Consider the following 19,924-nt stretch of genomic DNA (forward strand, 5'->3'; position numbering starts at 1 on the left):
CAAACTTTTTAGTTCGTGTCTGATTTCACATGAAACAAAACTATATTGTTTATCCTTAATAAATCAACGCGTTATAAAGAAGAAAGCTGATATAAATTGACAAAAGTCTTCAATAGGTGATCGACATCTAATTTCTCCCCACTCCTTACAATGTCTAGTTTCCTTCGCAAACCGTTTTTTGGGGGAAGCGTTAAGTTACATCCAAAAAAACGGCTCAGTGAAGGAGACTAAACAATGTCAACCATACAGGTAATGAAACTGAAGAAAATTATCAATTAGGTTATATAGCCTACTGATGCAACTTCATATCTACCGATCAATATGTAATACAGTAATAGCCCGCGTATAAGAACCTGGGTTTTAAGAACCTGTTAGGCTAAAATTTTCGTTTTAAGCCCCCTCCACATAAGAACCTATTTAGGCTAAAATTTTAAGTTAGGTTCTTATAAGTGGGGTTGCTGTTAAAGTGTATAGGTAAAAACTGCTGAATTAAGATCATCATCTATTTAAAAGTAACTTGACAATTAACTTTTTTTCGTTCAAGCTTAAGTACCATGTTGTATGTCTATTGTAATTGCCATTACACTGCATTATGAGATAATATTTATAACATATGTAGTATATTCAGATGAAATTCATATGAAAATATATGAACCTATTTTAAAAACCTTGGTAGCCTAAATTTGCTTCAAGTACCATTTATATAAGAACCTATTTAGGCTAAATTGGAAAATTCAGGTTCTTATACGGGGGCTATTACTGTATCACTTACAAGAACAACAATACATTGTTAAACAGAAGGGTGATGAAAAGAGAGTGAATAATCAGCTATGTGTTACTGTTTTAATGTACTTAACAAGACATACAGTGTATAGTAAGTTCCTACTCTCAGCCTACTCTAGACAGTCTAGATAGCTGTTCCTACTGTAGACAGTGTAGATAGCTGCCCCTACTGTAGACAATGGAGATAAGTTCCCTCTGTAGACAGTGTAGATGGCTGTTCTTACTATAGATAGTGTAGATAGCTATTCCCACTGTAGACAGTGTAGATAGCTGTTCCGACTGTAGACAATGGAGATAAGTTTTCCTGACTGTCAACAGTGTGGACACCTGTTCCTACTGTAGACAATAAAGATAAGTTTCCCTCTGTAGACAGTGTAGATGGCTGTTCTTACTATAGATAGCGTAGATTATATAGCTATTCCTACTGTACACGGTGTAGATAGCTGTTCCCACGGTAGACAGTGTAAATAGATGTTCCTACTGTAGACAGTGTAGATAGCTGTTCCCACTGTAGACAATGGAGATAAGTCTGCCACTGTAGACAGTGTATATGGCTGTTTCTACTGTAGTGAATGGAGATACATTTCCCACTGTAGACATTGTAGCTGGCCATTCCTACTTTAGACAGTGTAGACAGCTGTTCTTTATACTGTAGACAGTGTAGATAGCTGTTCCCACTGTACACAGTGTAGATAGCTGTTCCCACTGTAGACAGCTGCTCCTAGTAACTGTAGATAGTGTAGATAGCTGTTCCCACTGTAGACAGCGTAGATGGCTGTTCCTACTGTGGACAGTACAGTGTAGATAGCTGTTCCTACTGTAGACAGTGAGTGTAGATGGCTGTTCCTACTGTAGACAGTGTAGATAGCTGTTACTACTGTAGACAGTGTAGACAGTTGTTCCTACTGTAGACAGTGTAGATGGCTGTTCCTACTGTAGACAGTGTAAATCGCTGTTCCTACTGTAGACAGTATAGATAGCTGTTCCCACCGTACACAGTGTAGATAACTGTTCCCACTGTAGACAGTCTAGATAGCTGTTCCTACTGTAGACAGTGCAGATAGCTGTTCCCACTGTACACAGTGTGGATGGCTTTTCCCACTGTAGACAGTGTCGATGGCTTTTCCCACTGTAGAAGTGTAAATAGCTGTTCCAACTGTAGACAGTAAAGATAGCTGTTTTCACTGTAGACAGTGTAGATACCTGTTCCTACTGTAGACAGTGTGGATAGCTGTTCCTACTGGAAACAGTGTTAATAGCTGTTCCTACTGTAGACAGTGTGGATAACTGTTCTTACTGTAGACAGTGTAGACAGTTGTTCCTACTGTAGACAGTGTTGATAGCTGTTCCTACTGTAGACAGTGTAGATAGCTGTTCCTACTGTAGACAGTGTGGATAACTGTTCCTACTGTAGACAGTGTGGATAGCTGTTCCTATTGTAGACAGTGTAGACAGCTGTTCCTACTGTAAGAATTGTAGATACCTGTTCCTACTGTGGACAGTGTAGATAGCTGTTCTTACTGTAGACAGTGTAGACAGTTGTTCCTACTGTAGACAGTGTGGATAGCTATTCCTACTGTAGACAGCGTGGATAGCTGTTCCTATTGTAGACAGTGTGGAGAGCTGTTCCTACTGTAGACAGTGTAGATAGCTGTTCCTATTGTAGACAGTGTAGATACCTGTTCCTACTGTAGACAGTGTAGAGAGCTGTTCCTATTGTAGAAAGTGTGGATAGCTGTTCTTACTGTAGACAGTGTAGATAGCTGTTCCTACTACAGCAGTGTAGATAGCTGTTCCTACTGTAGACAGTGTAGATAGCTGTTCCTACTATAGACAGTGTAGATAGCTGTTCCCACTGTAGACAGTGTAGATAGCTGTTCCTACTGTAGACAGTGTGGATAGCTGTTCTTACTGTAGACAGTGTAGATAGCTGTTCTTACTGTAGACAGTGTGGGTAGCTGTTCCCACTGTAGACAGCGTGGATAGCTGTTCCTACTGTAGACAGTGTGGATACCTGTTGCTACTGTAGACAGTGTGGATAGCTGTTCTTACTGTAGACAGTGTGGATAGCTGTTCCTACTGTAGACAGTGTAGATAGCTGTTTCTACTGTAGACAGTGTAGATAGCTGTTCCTACTGTAGAAAATGTGGATACCTGTTCCTACTGTAGACAGTGTAGATAGCTGTTCTTACTGTAGACAGTGTGGATAGCTGCTCCTACTGTAGACAGTGTAGATAGCTGTTCCTACTGCCGAGACAGTGTGGATAGCTGTTCTTACTGTAGACAGTGTGGATAGCTGTTCCCACTGTACACAGTGTAGATAGCTGTTCCTACTGTAGACAGTGTAGATAGCTATTCCTACTGTAGACAGTGTAGATGGCTGTTCATACTGTAGACAGTGTAGAGAGCTGTTTCTACTGTAGATAGTGTGGACAGCTGTTTCTACTGTAAACAGTGTAGATAGCTGTTCCCACTGTAGAGAGTGTAGATAGCTGTTCCTACTGTAGACAGTGTGGATAGCTGTTCTTACTGTATACAGTGTGGATAGCTGTTCCTACTGTAGACAGTGTAGATAGCTGTTTTTACTGTATACAGTGTGGATAGCTGTTCTTACTGTATACAGTGTGGATAGCTGTTCTTACTGTAGACAGTGTAGATAGCTGTTCCTACTGTAGACAGTATAGATAACTGTTTCTACTGTAGACAGTGTAGATAGCTGTTTCTACTGTTCACAGTATAGATAGCTGTTCCCACTGTAGACAGTGTAGATAGCTGTTCCTACTATAGACAGTGTTGACAGCTGTTCCTACTGTAGACAGTGTTGATAGCTGTTCCTACTGTAGACAGTGTAGAGAGCTTTTCCTACTGTAGACAGTGTAGATAACTGTTTCTAGTGTTCACAGTGTAGATAGGTGTTCCTACTGTAGACAGTGTGGATATAGCTGTTCCTACTGAAGACAGTGTAGATAGCTGTTTCTACTGTTCACAGTGTAGATAGCTGTTCCCACTGTAGACAGTGTAGATAGCTGTTCCTACTGTAGACAGTGTAGATAGCTGTTCCTACTGTAGACATTGTAGATAGCTGTTTCTACTGTACACAGTGTAGATAGCTGTTCCTACTGTAGAGAATGCAGATAGCTGTTCCTAATGTAGACAGTGTAGACAGCTGTTCCTACTGTAGACAGTGTAGATAGCTGTTCGTACTGTAGACAATGGAGTTAGCTGTTGCTACTGTAGACAGTGAAGATAGCTTTTTCTACTGTAGACAGTGTAGATGGTGGTTCCTACTGTAGACAGTTTAGATAGCTGTTCCTACTGTAGAGAGTGTAGAGAGCTGTTCCTACTGTAGACAGTGTAGATAGCTGTTTGTACTGTAGACAGTGTAGATAGCTTTTCGTACTGTAGACAGTTTAGATAGCTGTTCTCACTTAGACAATGGAGGTAGCTGTTCCTACTGTAGACAACGCCAGTTAGGAAGATAAGGCAAGAACCAAGGCACGACCAATTCGTGTAAGGCTTTAATCAAACTGGAATATAACTAGCGGCCGAGTAACAGTAACAATATGGTGGACGCCAGGCTACGAACAACAGATAACGCATGCTAACTGATAGTACCGCTGACTGGCACTGGCGTGACTTCTTTTTTCCTTTTTTTACATAGCGTGTAAGGGAGAAAACTGGAACCAAAAACATAGAGGAAAGTACATAAAAGCACTACTTAAACTCTTAAACTGACTTAAACGTCACCGATCAGCAACAAAGGCTATAGTTCAGTATCATAATCGTCAAAACGCGCAGGACGACGTCTAGTGCGAGATGATGTCCGCAGGCCAGGAGGGTCAGGGTCTGCTGGGACGACTGCCTTCTCCAAAGAGCGGTCCTCTGGGCAAGATGGCTGGTCAGCTGTGTCGCCCATGAGGCGGTCGACAGGAACAGCGGGAGCAGGTGATGTGACACAGGGAGGAGTGTTAGATAAATGCTGGGCTGAAGCAGAAATAGCATCAGGGATGTCAGGCAGCGAAGGTGGGGGGTGAGGTGTGGTATCAGGATCGTCTTCGTCATCTGAGTCATGGCGGTGACACTGGCGAGGAGGATGTAAGGGATCAGCCAAGTCGGAAGGGACCTTGAAGCACTCAGTAAGTTTGACGTGGTAAGATGAGCTGCGTAATTGGGATCCAATGAACCTTTTTGATATCACAGAATGGTGGATCTATGGCTTCAACTAGGTAGCGGTTGCGGGATCGAGACTTGTTCCGATCGGAATGAAGGTACACCAGGTCACCAACATCAATTTCAGGAGTAGGACGCCTGCTGTGCAAGGGAGCTTTGGAGCGCTCACTGTGGGGGTGGTTGGATAGACGCTGCTCGTGGTGGAGGGCAATTAAATGGTCATCGGCAAGGGGTAACTGTTAGTTTGAAAACTGGTCCCGCTGTGTCCACATTTCTTGCGAGGATAGGCCACGTGAACGGATACGAGAGTTTAAGGCAGAAGTGGCTACGGCAAGAGTGAGGGGAGAAACAGCACCGCCTAAAGACTCCTGGCGGAGAAGTTCCGTTTCCAACTCCTGGACTTCTCTCTCAGCTACGGGATTCTTGTTGGGATATTTGGCCTGACCAAGCTCATTTGTAATTCTATGCTCCTTTAAGAGAGGGTCGTTAGCGAGAGCCTTAAAGCCAGGGGCAGGGTCAGTACGGATTACAGCAGGTGGGCCATCCATAGGGCGCAGTTCTAAGCAGAGCTTTACAATGGCGTCGCGTAACGTTTGATGACGTTCGTCTTCAAGAGATACACTGGAAGTGTAAGAGGTCACAGTCTCGCGGAGGACAAAGATGAGTGGGCGAGAGCGTTTGATGACGTCTGCAGCGAAGGACCGGCCAATAGTGTCGGGTGGAGAGGAAGTGGACTGGTCAATACGTACGGTTGGAGAGCTGCAGATTGCTGCACAGGAGTGGCACCCATAAGAAACACGAGAGACAGCCTTGTCCAGATCGAGAGCGTATAGATAGCGTTTGACGACGATTTTCAACTGGTGACAGGACGGGTGGCTGAGTTGTATGTGGAGGGCAGTCAAAAGGCCGTCCAAAGCTTGGCGTAGGACAACGATGCACTCTCTAGGCGGTGACAAGGGTTCATGACGCCGCACAACAAGGAGGCCATCATCTGCAACTGTCACAACCTATAAATAACGTTTGACGTCCTTTATGTTTGTGAGCTTTTTGGACGGTCTAGTACCCTGGACGAGGTGAGCGTGGGTGCGGCGTAGATCTGGGCACTCAGACTGAACGGTCACCCAGGCAGGTCGGCTGGTAAAGGGAAGGCGAACATTGCCTTGGAGGATATCTTGAACAGACACGGCTTGGACAACAGCGTCTCTGGTTCGAGAAATGAAAGAGCACACCTGACGGGTCTCGTTGTCACAGGCGGCGGCGTTTCGGCTTGCGAAGTCCGAATGATGTTTGGTAACGACTCACGACAGACAAGAAGGTGGAGACGCGGGGGCTGGCAGAGAACTCACCGCGACAGAGCTTCTCATAGGCTTGAACGCAAGGCTTACTGTCAGTAAGAATGCAGGCCTTTTTGACGGACTGGATAAGATACGGGCTGAAGTGCTTAGTTGCCGCCGCAATGAAAAGGGCTTCGACTTCGCACAGAAGCCACGTTGTTTGGGAGCCCCGTAACTTGGCGCTGAAGAAGCCAGAGACACATAACTTATCTCCGCGCGTTATGTAGAGGGTGGCACCTATTCAAGGGTCCCGGACGGCTCCATCAGTGACAATCCATAACTGGTGCTCGGGTCTGGGTAATGTGATGGTGAGTGCAGAGGAAAGAGCGTTCTGAGCACTACGGAATGCGGCCCTAAGATCATCGGTTCAGTGAATAGATTCCTGAGAAGGACGACCGGCTGTTACAGCATCCAGTGGAGCGAGGTAACTTGAGCACCCTGGAATGACACGGGAAAGAACTTTGTAAGCGCCAATGAAGGATCTCAAGCGAGCAACAGTGTTCGGCTCGGGGTACGTGGCGAGGGTGTTAAGACGGCGGGGACTGGCAGAGAGGGAACAAGCATTCCAGATCCAGCCGAGAATAGTGGTAGTTTTGGGACGGATGATGGTCTTGTGGGCAGACAAACGCAGTTTGAACTTGTGTAGGGCTTGTAGGACCCTCTTTCAGTTGTGGAGTAGCTCTTGGGGTGTGTTGCCGCCGCAGTACAGATCATCAGCGATTTTGGCAACGGATCCATCATGTAGTAGTGGGCCTAGAACGCGGCACATAACCTCTTCAAGGGCAGTCTCCGATCCGGGCATACCCATAGCGGAACGAACGTAGACTCGTACTCCTTTAAACGGAGTGGCGACACCGCAATACTTCATGGACTCTTTAGCCAAAGGTATTTGGTAAAAGGCACTTGTCAGGTCTGTGACGATGATATGAGACCACTGGGCGATGCGGCGCAAGATGGAGTCCACGTCAGGCAGCAAGGATGGTTGGGGTTTACTGTACCGGCCTACGTCAGTGAAGGCAGTGACAAGACGAGAACCGTCGTTCGGCTTTTTTACAAGGAAAGAAGGGTACAGGTATTCTACAGTGATACCAACATCTTCAGGGCGCTGGGAGACACCAAGCTGCTCTAGGTGGTCAAACGTCTCTTGGAGTTCCACGAGCTTATCGCGGGCATATTGGGGGAGGCGGCCCTTCCGCTGTGGGGGCTCGACAGGACCCATGTTGACCTTTGCTTAGTAAGGACCTGCGGATCCATTGTAACCTGAGAACTGAGGGTCAAATACGGAGTCGTACTCACTGAGCAGAGATTGGAAGTTGGCTCTGACAGCCTCAGGGAGAATGCGGTCTGGGTCTACCTGGGCGGATGCAGAGTGGCTAGCGTGAGAGGGAGGTAACGGATGCTGAGTAGGAGGCTGACTTGTCGGTGGCTCCTCTTTTGGTTCGAAGACAGGGGTGACCTGGCAGAAGTGTTTGTGACGCTTAAGCGTTCGAGGTTTGGTTGACAGGTGTGGTATGCGGATTGCCCGCATAACACTGGAAACGACACCAGGTTGCGGCCACAGCTGAGAGGGCTTGAGATTATGTAAACTAAGGGGGTCAGTGCGGGGTTCAAGTGCATACTCTGAATCAGGGGGAGCATCGTCTGGGAGCTGTACTTCCAAGAATTCTCCGGGCCAAACAGTCTTGGAGGGAGTAGGAGCACGGAGAACAAAGGCTCTGCGGACGGTTGTGGGAGGGCTGAGAGGGGCCTGGGACCCGTATGTGTAGGTGGAGCCATTGCTAAGTAGCACCTCCCTCTTGGCGGGCCGGACGGCAACGTCGTTTGCCTCCATGAAAGGGGTACCGGCAAGCACTTCGACGTCAAGATCCTCGACGACAAGTCCCTCGAATGTAAAGTCTGTGTTGTTGCGGGTGAAGGAAGTCCGTATCTCTCCGACCACCTGAAGCTGAGAAGAGCCATCTGCCTGCTGGACGGACTGAGCACTTGATAAAATTGGCCACCCAAGACGTTTCGCGGTGGAGTGACGGATCATATTTCCAGTTGCCCCGCTGTTAATGGTGATACGTACAACACGGTGACCATGAAAGACATCCATATAAGGAGATTGACGGGTCTGGACACGGTAGGCAACAACGTCAGGGGTAGGCAAAGTGGTTTCGTGACAGGGTGGATCAGGATCAAGGTTGTAGGTGGTGTCTTGCTCGTCGTCCAGCATGCCGACGATCTGTCTCGCTTTTACCATGAAGCGCCTGTCATTGTCATGGAGGAAGGTACACTGACTGAGAAAATGGTTGGTGTTAGAGCGACCGGCTTGCTTGCATAAGGGACAGACCTTGTCCTGACGGAGCGGTCTGGTGCGGATCTTAGGGTCACTCCTGCCGCCCGGACGGGGGCGACGAAAATCATCAGCTACCGCGGCACGTAGAGTCTTAGCATCATCTGAAGCGCGGATTTCCTCGAGGAGAGAGCTAAGTGCCTGAGAGATCTCTGGTTTCATTGAGGCAAGGGTGCGAGACCTCAACTCCGTGCCGTAACGTTGCTTGACTAAACGAGGGAGACTGGGGTGAATGAGTCGCAACCAAGTAAGAATGACAAAGTTTTCTAGGGTAGGGGTAAGCTCCTCATCCTCCGTAACATGTTCGCCATGGTGAGTTAAACCGTTAGCACGTAGTAAGGAATCTTCCACAAAAGCCATGAGGCGTTGGTGCAGGTCCTCAGGGCGCTCATCCGCTGCGAGGTGTATGTCAGAAAAATCGATAAATTGTGCACCGGTGGCTTGGAAACCAAAGTGCTGGCGAATAGTTTGCCAGATGTATTCGAGTCACGTTGAATTTTTCACCAAAGTGCTTCGGGAAATGATAGGGCAGTAATTCCCAATCTGATCTAGCATCAGCTCGAAAAAAGTTGACTTTTTGTCGAGCGGTGAGGCGTCGAGTAAGAGGTATGGAATCACCATCTGCTTCGAGTCCTCGAAGTGGTTGGGTTTTGGTCTTTTTCAACCATTGAACGGCATCGGCTAGGAAGGGAGCGAAGTTGCTGTCCAATGATAATGTGTAAAGTAGATTTTGCTTCCAATTCTCGAAGCTATTAGTTTCCACCTTGGAAAGGCACCACTGTTTCGGTGCGCGGTAAGAAGACGCCATTACATACGAGGTAGAACTCCGGCACGTGTTTTCACAGTGAAAGATACACTGTTTTGCTTCCTGCGGTCGAGGCTTAAAAGTGACTTTGTACGGTAAAAAGGTGAGGTTTGGGTTGAACCGAACGCTGCCACCACCAAAGTTAAGAAGATAAGGCAAAAACCAAGGCACGACCAATTCGTGTAAGGCTTTAATCAAACTGGAATATAACTAGCGGCCGAGTACCAGTAACAATATGGCGGACGCCAGGCTACAAACAACAGATAACGCATGCTAACTCATAGTACCACTGACCGGTCCTGGCGCCGTGTAAATAGCTGTTCCTATTATAGACAGTGTAGATAGCTGTTCCTACTGTAGACAGTGTAGATAGCTGTTCCTACTGTAGACAGTGTAGATAGCTGTTCCTACTGTAGACAGTGTAGATGACTGTTCCTACTGTAGACAGTGTAGATGGCGTTCCTACTGTAGACAGTGTAGATAGCTGTTCCTACTGTAGACAGTGTAGATAGCTGTTCCTACTGTAGACAGTGTAGATAGCAGTGCCTACTGTAGACAGTGTAGATAGCTGTTCCTACTGTAGACAGTGTAGATAGCTGTTCCTACTGTAGACAGTGTAGATGAATGTTCCTACTGTAGACAGTGTAGATAGCTGTTCCTACTGTAGACAGTGTTGATAGCTGTTCCTACTGTAGACAGGGTAGATAGCTGTTCCTACTATAGACAGTGTAGATAGCTGTTCCTACTGTAGACAGGGTAGATAGCTGTTCCTACTGTAGACAGTGTAGATAGCTGTTCCTACTGTAGACAGTGTAGATAGCTGTTCCTACTGTAGACAGTGTAGATGGCTGTTCCTACTGTAGACAGTGTAGATAGCTGTTCCTACTGTAGACAGTGTAGATAGCGTTTCCTACTGTAGACAGTGTAGATAGCTGTTCCTACTGTAGACAGTGTAGATGACTGTTCCTACTGTAGACAGTGTTGATGGCTTTCCTACTGTAGTTAATGTAGATGGCTCTTCCTAGTTAAACAGTGTAGGTGTTCCCACTGTAGAAGTGTAGATTGCTTTTTTCACTGTAGACAGCATAGATGACTGTTCTTACTTAGGACAGTGTAGATAGCTGTTTCCACTGTAGACAGTGTAGATAGCTGTTCCCACTGTAGACAGTGTAATTATAGGTTTTCCCTCTGTAAACAGTGTAGATGAATATTCCCACTGGAGACAGTGTAAGCTGTTCCTTCTGTAGACAGTGTAGATAGCTGTTCCCACTGTAGACAGTGTAGATAGCTGTTCCTACTGTAGACAGTGTGGATAGCTGCTCCTACTGTAGACAGTGTAGATAGCTGTTTTTACTGTAGACAGTGTAGATAGGTGTTCGTACTGTAGAGAGTGTAGATAGCTGTTTCTACTGTAGACAGTGTAGATAGCTTTTCCTACTGTAGACAGTGTAGATAGCTGTTCCTACTGTAGACAGTGTAGATGGCTGTTCCTACTGTAGACAGTGTAGATGGCTGTTCCTACTGTAGACAGTGTAGATAGGTGTTCGTACTGTAGACAGTGTAGATGGCTGTTTTCACTGTAGACAGTGTAGATGGCTGTTTCTACTGTAGACAGTGTAGATAGCTGTTGCTACTGTAGACAGTGTAGATAGCTGTTCCTACTGTAGACAGTGTAGATGGCTGTTCCTACTGTAGACAGTGTAGATAGCTGTTCCTACTGTAGACAGTGTAGATAACTGTTCTTACTGTAGACAGTGTAGATAGCTGTTCCTACTGTAGACAGTGTGGATGGTTGCTCCTACCGTAGACAGCATGTTTCTCGTACTGTAGATAGTGCCACATCGTACGTAACTGTTTGTATTATACAACCCAAGGTATATTATGAGACACTTTAATAACCCTACTTAATGTACGACCTGTCATTTGGTACTAAACACTGACCAGAAGGATTAAGGTCTCTTATTAATCCCTTGCCCTGTTGGAAAAGTATCCTTTCCCCTCCCTTTTTGATTGTATGTTTTTGGTTTTTCAACATCCCCCACCCTCCCTCTCCTTGATCCGTTTTTATTATTCAGCCCATTTTCATCCTCCAACTTTTCGCATTAACGTTCAGACTAAAATCTTGAAGTTATTATCGAGGTTCTTGGTGTCAACCATTTAGAATGACATCTCAAATGAAAGCTTATGAACAGAAACCTGACATGCCTCCCTACCCAACGGCATCATCCGTCTCGAGTTACCGCGCGAAAATTTAAGGGAAATCCGTGTATTCTTTGTTCGGCATTTGCGGGTTGCGCGGAAATTAAAGAGCAATAAATGTATTAGCGCTTTCATGTGCGTGTTTGCTTGTTCTACAGGTGTGCATTGGGCAAAAATAAAAGAGAATTGAAATCTTCGTGTTTAAGAGAAATCTCTATATACTTTGTTCTAACTTTGCGCGTTGTGTGAAAGTTAACGCAAAATAACTGACCCTGTTCCTTTTTCATTTGTGCGCTGAACAATAATCAAGAAGATACTTAGCTATGTAGCTAGTCTTGTTCTAAATTCAGTACGTTTCGAGAAAACTCAAGGAGAATTTTGAATCCATCTTTGTATCCCTTGTTTTAAATTTCAGTACTTTGGACGAGAATCAAAGAGGAATCAATGTATTTCTTGTTCCTTGTTTGTGGCGGTTTCAGTGCGAAAATCAAAGAAAAATGTGTTTTAATCTTCTTCCTTTACCCTTGCGCTTTGGGCGAAAATCAATCCTATACGTAGAGTTGAACCCTAACATTTTGGGCGAAATTAAAATTAAAATTTGTATATTCCCTACTCAGTGCCTACTCTACCTTTCTGCGTTGTTCAAGTATTTTACAGAAATTTAAATCTGTAAATCCGTCGCTTTAGAATAGCATATTGCACGAAAATCAAAAGAGTAATCTGTATATTTCTTGTTCTCCATTTGTATGTTGAGCAAAATTGAAAGAGAAATCTGTGTATTTCTGTACAGTACTTTCACACTGTGTAATAATCCAAAAGAAACGTTCCTTGTTCCTCATTTACCGAGTTCGCGTTGTGCGTAAATCAAAGAGAAATGCCTCTCCCTTGTTCGTTATTTGCGCGTAATGTACTCCAACCTAACTCCAACCAATACATTTTATTCGGTAGATTGCGTCTTATCCGCTGGATAAAGTTCAGTATCCGCTGTTTGAACAACGGGGGCCAGTATTACAATTAACTATAAAGGGACGGTTGTTTCAGGCAAAAAGTTTTTCTGCTTCAAATTAATTTATAAAAATTAAACAAAGCTAATCGCGAATTTTGATATTAACATGTTTTGGACAACAAACATAATCGCGTCTTTGCAAAACTGCACATTTTATTTGGGTGCATTAAATATAACTATAAATGTTCTTAAGAAGTTGGGAGCGCGGGGAAGCCATTCAATTTTTGTCAAAAGAAACGTTTCGTAATATGCTTTTCGCCGAGAATTCTGAAACTGTTATCTTAGGTTTTGAAATAAAAACTGTAGAGATGTTTTTGAGTTCCGGAGAAGTCGTCGCAGTAAAATCATCAAAGTACAGCTTGAGAACCAAGATCATACGCACTTTGAACACTAATGTAGTGGCCGTCTTACTGTATGGGACAGAGATGTTGAGAGCTACAGCCGCGCGCAGACAGGAAGAAAATGGATGCTTTCCACAGAAAGTGCATGAGAAAGATAACAAGGGCTTTCTGGCCAAACCAAATCTCAAACGAGGAAAGATGCGAAGATGGGATGGATAGGACACTACCCTGGGAGCAGAGGCCCTTCGATCTTCCTAGATAAGTCGGGCAAAGGGCCTCTGCTCACAGGGTAATGAGACACGTACTGTGACGGAGGAGATGGCAATGCGCAACATCGCCAGGACTGAACTGACTTGGGCACCAGAAGGGAAAAGAAGACGGGGCAGACCATGAATGACCTGGAGGAGGTGCGCGGAGAGAAAGCGGGAAGAGATGGGATGGCAGTCTTGGAGGGACGCAACTAACTTCCAGCTACGAAAGACCGAGATGGATGGAAGCCGCTTTTCTGCATGGCCTCAACTGTCCTCTGAGACACGAAGAGGATAAAGGTGGATTTCCACTGTCGTGTAAATTTTACGTGCGTACAGACGTGAATTTAGCTGGCTTTACGCACGTAAACAGAATAAGAAGCCATGCATGAGCCGCGTGCGTAAACGTAAAAAGTTGAATGCTGTTCAACCTTTTACGTTTACGCACGCGGCTCATACATCGCTTCTCGTTTTATTTACGTACGTAAAGCCAGCCAAATTCACGTCTGTACGCACGTAAAATTTACGCGACAGTGGAAATCCACCTTAAGTCGCGGTAAAAAAGTTTCAAACATGAAAAATGTCCTCTTTTTTGTGTATAAGAATTCCGCCGTTGCCGATACATTGCTTTAATAAAGGATGAGCATGTTAAATACATAAACGCCAAGCTGTTTTGAACGAAAACAGTAAACAAATGATTGCCATAGGCGTCAACTGATGAACACTGAGCAGCTTCAGCCGGTCGGTTTTATGATATCAATAAAATATCAGTTATGCTGTACAAGTTGGTTGTCACTTTAGAACTGAGACTGCATAAAACCTAAAATGTTATTATTCAGATAAATACTTCTCAACAAGGCCTGTTGTATTGCTTTTTAACCTATGGTATTAAGTAAGATGCAACTCGAAATATAGCTTGCTCTCAGGCTACACAGCGCATTGCTGAAAAGGTTAAAAGGAATGTTCATATGCCTTGTTCTACAAAGCGCACAGTGTATGTTGTTTGCTTCGGCTACATTTGCGCCTCTCGCGAAACCAACAAAGCCTGCGTAGCTGGCGGTATTGTAGGCGCGCGCGAAAGAACGTTTTGGCGGCGGAGCCGCTAGAAGCGAGCGGCGAAGCCGCGAATAATTCTCCTCGCGGCTTCGCCGCTCGCTTCTAACGGCTCCGCCGCTAAAACTTTAATTCGCGCGCGTCTACAATACCGCCAGCTACGCAGGCTAAACGAACAGAGAAATCTACAAGAACAGGAAGAAGCTGTTTTACAAAACATGTTCAGAGAAAGCCGAAGAGAAATCAGGGTGTTACTTTATGTGTCAACAAAAATAAAACAAAATAAAGTTTCTGCACTAAAATGCACAACAAAATCTGCGTAATTCTTCATCTACGGAACGAGTGACGCACAATAAAATATGGCAATTCGCAAAAGAAAAATCGTGTATTTCCGGCTCTACATTAGCGCTTTGTGCAAAAATTAAAAAATTAATTTCTGTATTACTAGTCCAACATTAGCGCGTTGTGTAAAAATCAAAAAGGAATCTGCGTAAACCCTGTTCTACATTAGCGCTTTGTCCTAAAATCAAAGATAAATCTGCGTATTCCCTGTTCTACATTTACGCGCAGTGGTAAACATCAAAGACAACTCTGCGTATTCCCTGTTCTATATTAGAGCGTTGTTCTCAGTAGAATCAAAAATAAATCTGCGTATTCCCTGTTCTACATTAGAGCGTTGTTCTCTGTAGAATCAAAGATAAATGTGCGTATTCCCTGTTCTACATGTACGCGCTGGGTAAAAATCAAAGATAAATCTGCGCCCTATTCTACATTAGCACGTTGTTCTCAGTAGAATCAAAACTAAATCTGCGTATTCCCTAGCTGTTCTTTATTTACGCGCTGTGTGAAAATCAAAGAGAAATCTGCGTATTTTAAGTGCAACTTTAGCTCGCTGTGTAAAAATAAAAGATAAATTTGCGAATTCCCTGTTCTACATTAGCGAGCTGTTTAAAAATCAAAGATAAAACTGCATATTCCCTGTTCTACATTAGCGCGCTGTGTAAACAATCAAAGATAAATCTGCGTATTCCCTGTTCTACATTTGTGCGTTGTGTAAAAATCAAAAATAAATCTAGGTATTTCCTGTTCTACATTAGCGTGCTGTGTGAAAATCAAAGATAAATCTCCGTATTTCTTGTTCTACATTAGCGCGTTGTGTGAAAATCAAAGATACATCTGCGTAGTCCCTGTTCTACATTAGCACCTTTTGTAAAAATCAAAGATAAATCTGCGTATTCCCTGTTCTATATTTTCGCCCTGTGTACAAATCAAAGGTAAATCTGCGTATTCTCTAATTTACATTAGCGCTTTAATTTGCGTAAGAATCAAAGATTAATCTGCGTATTTCATACTCTTTATTAGCGCGCTGTACTGTGTAAAAATCAAAGATAAATCTGCGTATTCCCTTTTCAATATTTCCGCTTTGTGTATAAATCAAAGATAAATCAGGGGCACCCAATGAAAGTTTTCTCCCAAATCCTTTGAAACGCAATTTTAGTCTATCTGGAGTGCCTTTAAAGCTCCGTAGGTTCATTTCAGGCCGCGCTATAATTTTTTTTATCTGTTCGGTAGTTGTAGGGGAGCTTGAGTCTTTTCAAAATGACTAGGGCATCTTTGTCCATTTCCCGAAAACCTTAGGTGTTATTTCCTTTCCGAAAATCTTAGCTGATCTTTTTTCAGCACCCGAAACGACATTTTTATCAATCCGAAAACACTAGGTCTTAAATTTCCCATATCATGAAAGTTCGAGGTGAAAATTCCCTTTAGAAACTTGCAGGGGATTAAGGGCCTTCCAAACAGATAACTTACCTAAACGATCCGTTGGGTGCCCCTGATAAATCTGCGTAATCCATGTTCTAGATTAGCATTTGCGTAAAAATCAAAGATAAATCTGCGTATTCCTTGTTCTAGATTACCGCGCTGTGTAAAAATCAAAGAAAAAACTGCGTATTTTTTGTTCTACATTACCTCCTTTTTCAAAAATCAAAGATAAATCTGCGTATTTCTTGTTCTACATTACCGCGTTGTGTAAAAATCAAAGATAAATCTAAGTATTTCTTGTTCTTAATTAGCGCGTTTTGTAAAAATCACAGATAAATCTGCATAACAGTCCTGTTCTACATTAACGTGTTGTGTAAAAATTATAAATAAATCTGCGTATTTCTTGTTCTACATTAGCACGTTGTGTAAAAATCGAACATAAACCTGCGTATTCCCTAATCATTCGCACGGTGTGTGAAAATCAAAGATAAATCTTCGTATTTCTTGTTCTACAATAGCGCGCTGTGTGAAAATCAACGATAAATCTGCGTATTCCATGTTCTACATTTGCGCGCTGTGTAAATATCAAGGATAAATCTGCGTACTCTCTGTTCTGCATTAGCGCGCTGTGTAAAAATTAAGGATAAATCTGCGTATTCTCTGTTGTGCAATAGCGCGTTGTGTAAAAATCAAAGATAAATCTGCGTATTTCATGTTCAACATTAAATCTCTGTGTGAAAATCAAAGATAAATCTGCGTATTTCTTGTTTTACATTAGCACGTTTATGAAAATCAAAGATAAATCTGCGTATTCCCTGTTCTACATTAGCGCGCTGAATGAAAATCAAAGATAACTATGGTTATTTCCTTTTCTCTATTAGCACGCTGTTTAAAAATATAAGATAAATCTGCGTATTCCCTGTTCTACGTAAGCGTGCTGTATGAAAATCAAGGATAACTCTGCTTATTCCCTTTTCTCTATTAGCACGCTGTATAAAAAATCAAAGATAACTTTGCGTATTCCCTGTTCTACATTAGCACGCTGTGTGAAAATCAAAGATAACTCTACTTATTCCCATTTCTCTATTAGCACGCTGTATAAAAAATCGAAGATATATCTGCATATTCCCTGTTCTACATAACCGCGGTGAATTGGATATATGTTTATCCTTTCGGAAGAGACGTCGACCAAGCAGATTTTTGTTTCGAGAACAACTGCCATCTTCCACGTTCTTCTGGTGGTAGGTTCCATCTCTAAAACAAGATCTCCTTCTCTCAGGTTCTCTCTTTTTCGGTACCATTTGTTTCTGGGTAGCAAGTCTGGCGCGAAATACTTTAGCCAGCAGCGCCAAAATTCTTGTACACGCTTTTCTGTGCTCCTAACGAGATCCCTTGGATTCACCCTTGATTGCTCTTCTGGCACGGGAGGTGGAAAATGATTTCCGATTAAAAGGTCGTTTGGCGTGACGGGTGGACCTTCCCAAATTCTATTCGAACTAGGATAAAGCGGTCGCTGATTTACGAGGCAGGTGACTTGTGCAAGACAGGTTCTCCATTGTTCTTCTGTGAGCACTTGGGTCTTAAATGAAACTTCCAGAGCTCTTCGGACGGACTTGATAAGACTTTCCACTACACCGTTTTGATGGCTGGCTCTTGGAACATTCCAGTTCCAGTGAAACGTACAAGAAAATTCTTCAGAAACAGCGCTTTGAATTTTCGGGATGTCCCATTCTTGGGTGGTTTCCTTTAAGTAGTGTTGTGCTCCAATAAAGTTTGTTCCCCGGTCAGACCAACAGTTATTTGGATTTCCTCTTAAGGACGTAAATCGTCTTAAGGCCATGAGAAAGGTATCTGTGCTTCTGTCGGTTACTAACTCTAGATGGACTGCTCTTGTAGTCATGCAGGTAAAGATAATTGCATGTGCTTCCTTTAATGTTTTCCGACCAACTCTGATCTGTAGCGGTCCAAACATGTCGATTGACATGTTGCTAAATACTGGGAATCCCACTGCAACTCTTAGCTTAGGGAGCTGGCCCATCAGTTGCTCTAACGGCTTTCTTCTAAGCTTCTTGCAGGTCACACATTTTGCCGTAAGATGCTTTGCCATCTGACGTACGCCTATGATCCAAAAACGTCGTCTGGATTCGTAAACGAGGCTTTTGCTGCCGCAATGAGCTCGCTTTTCGTGAAGGTGATCGAGAAGAAGGTGAACAAGTCGATGTCCTTTTGGGAGAATAATCGGGTTGCGTAACTCATTTGGTAGAGATCTGATATTTTCCAGCCTTCCGTGTGCACGCAATAATCCTTGCTCGTCTTCTGAAGGAATCAATTTTTTGTCAAGCTTGTCTTTGTCGAGGGTTTGTTGGCTCCATTTGAATAGCCAAAGTTTTGCTTCTGATAATTCTTTTGGTGATATTACTTCTCGGTTTTTCTCTTTTGTTCTTGCGTTGCTGATAAACCTCAAAATATATGCCATGGTCTTCCTGGCTTTTCTGAACGTTGAGCACGATTTCATCAACTGTTCCATGATAGGGTTTTCGTCTGCTTGTGACTGGCCAGCTGGATCCTGGACAAAATCCGTCGAAGCTTTCTGTTGCCGTTACTTGAACACATTTTGTCTCTGATGACTTCTTTTCCTCATTGTCTGGAGAGCTTTCTTTGAAGGCGGGCCACTCTTCTTCTGGGTTCCTCAAGAATTTGGGGCCTTTTAACCAGTCTTCCAGGGCTTCTGGTGAAATTCCTTTGGTTAAGGCATCGGCTGGGTTGTGGCTTGATTTAACGTAATGGAATTCTTCTGGGTCAATCGTTTCCTGAATTTCAGCTACAGTCAACTCTCTCATAGCGACCACTTCTCGTAAGCGACCACCTTCCGTAAGCGACCACTTCGTAAATAACCGTTTTGATTCTCAGTTAAATACTGTTTCAAGAGCTCTCTCGTAAGCGACCACCACTCAAATTTCTCAAGGGACCGCGACCACTTTTTAGGCCAGAAATTTGACATCTTTTGTTTTCTGTTTCCTGTAAGCGACCACCCAACATAATCACGTCTGATCGTTAGTAAATCATCACTCAGAAGTAACAAAAGTTCAATTTATAATCACGCAACCCTGGACTGCTGACAGATAATAACACATTACAGACTGAGAAGATGGCTATAATTAGATCTGCAGGTAAACGGGAATTGGTATAGTGATCTGTTACACAAAGTTTCGTCAGAAGAATAAATAGATGTGAAAAAATCAAATAAATTAGTTTCTTTTTGGCTAATTGTAGCTGCTAAGGTAATATTTTTATGTAATTAATTTATCAATCCAGTATTAGGCTTATTTTGTTGATCTTTCCCGTAAGCGCCCACTTCCCGTAAGCGACCACTTTGTCGTGCCCCAGGGGTCGTCGCTTACGAGAGAGTTGACTGTACTCGAACTGAGACGAATGGCTTGAACTTTCTAGGGCAGGTTTTTAACCATGACAACACGATCTGGGAATCTATCCAGAACATTCTTTTGCAGTTGCTGATTCCGGCGAATTCTAATGCTTCCTCGCATGTCTTGTATACTCTTGCGAGTGAGAGGCATCCCATGAGTTCTAGACGAGGTGTTGACTTCTTCTTTAATGGGGACACAAATGCTTTAACCAGGATTGGCGTACAGGTGTAGGTTCCACTGGCAAGGTTCCATCTTAGGAACAGGACTGAGCCATAAGCTTTCTCTCCCGCGTCACAAAATCCATGGATTTCTGGTAATTCAACTGCATCGTCAGGTTTAAGCTTCCTACTGAATTCGTACTTGAGTAGTTGGTTAAGTACTTGAACGTTCATCTTCCATCTTGACTGGATTACGTCTGGGAGGATTTTGTCCCATGGGTAACCTGAGCTCCACATTAGCTCACT

At 43.7% G+C, this 19,924-nt stretch overlaps 1 pseudogene; it reads right to left on the reverse strand.

Annotated features, from left to right (window-relative positions):
• Positions 1 to 4,546: 4,546 nt before the first annotated feature.
• On the reverse strand, positions 4,547 to 9,430 carry LOC146466896 (uncharacterized; annotated as a pseudogene).
• Positions 9,431 to 19,924: the final 10,494 nt, after the last annotated feature.

This window comes from Pavona decussata, unplaced genomic scaffold, assembly GCF_977016875.1.
Source record: "Pavona decussata unplaced genomic scaffold, jaPavDecu1.1 SCAFFOLD_140, whole genome shotgun sequence".
Lineage (NCBI taxonomy): Eukaryota > Metazoa > Cnidaria > Anthozoa > Scleractinia > Agariciidae > Pavona > Pavona decussata.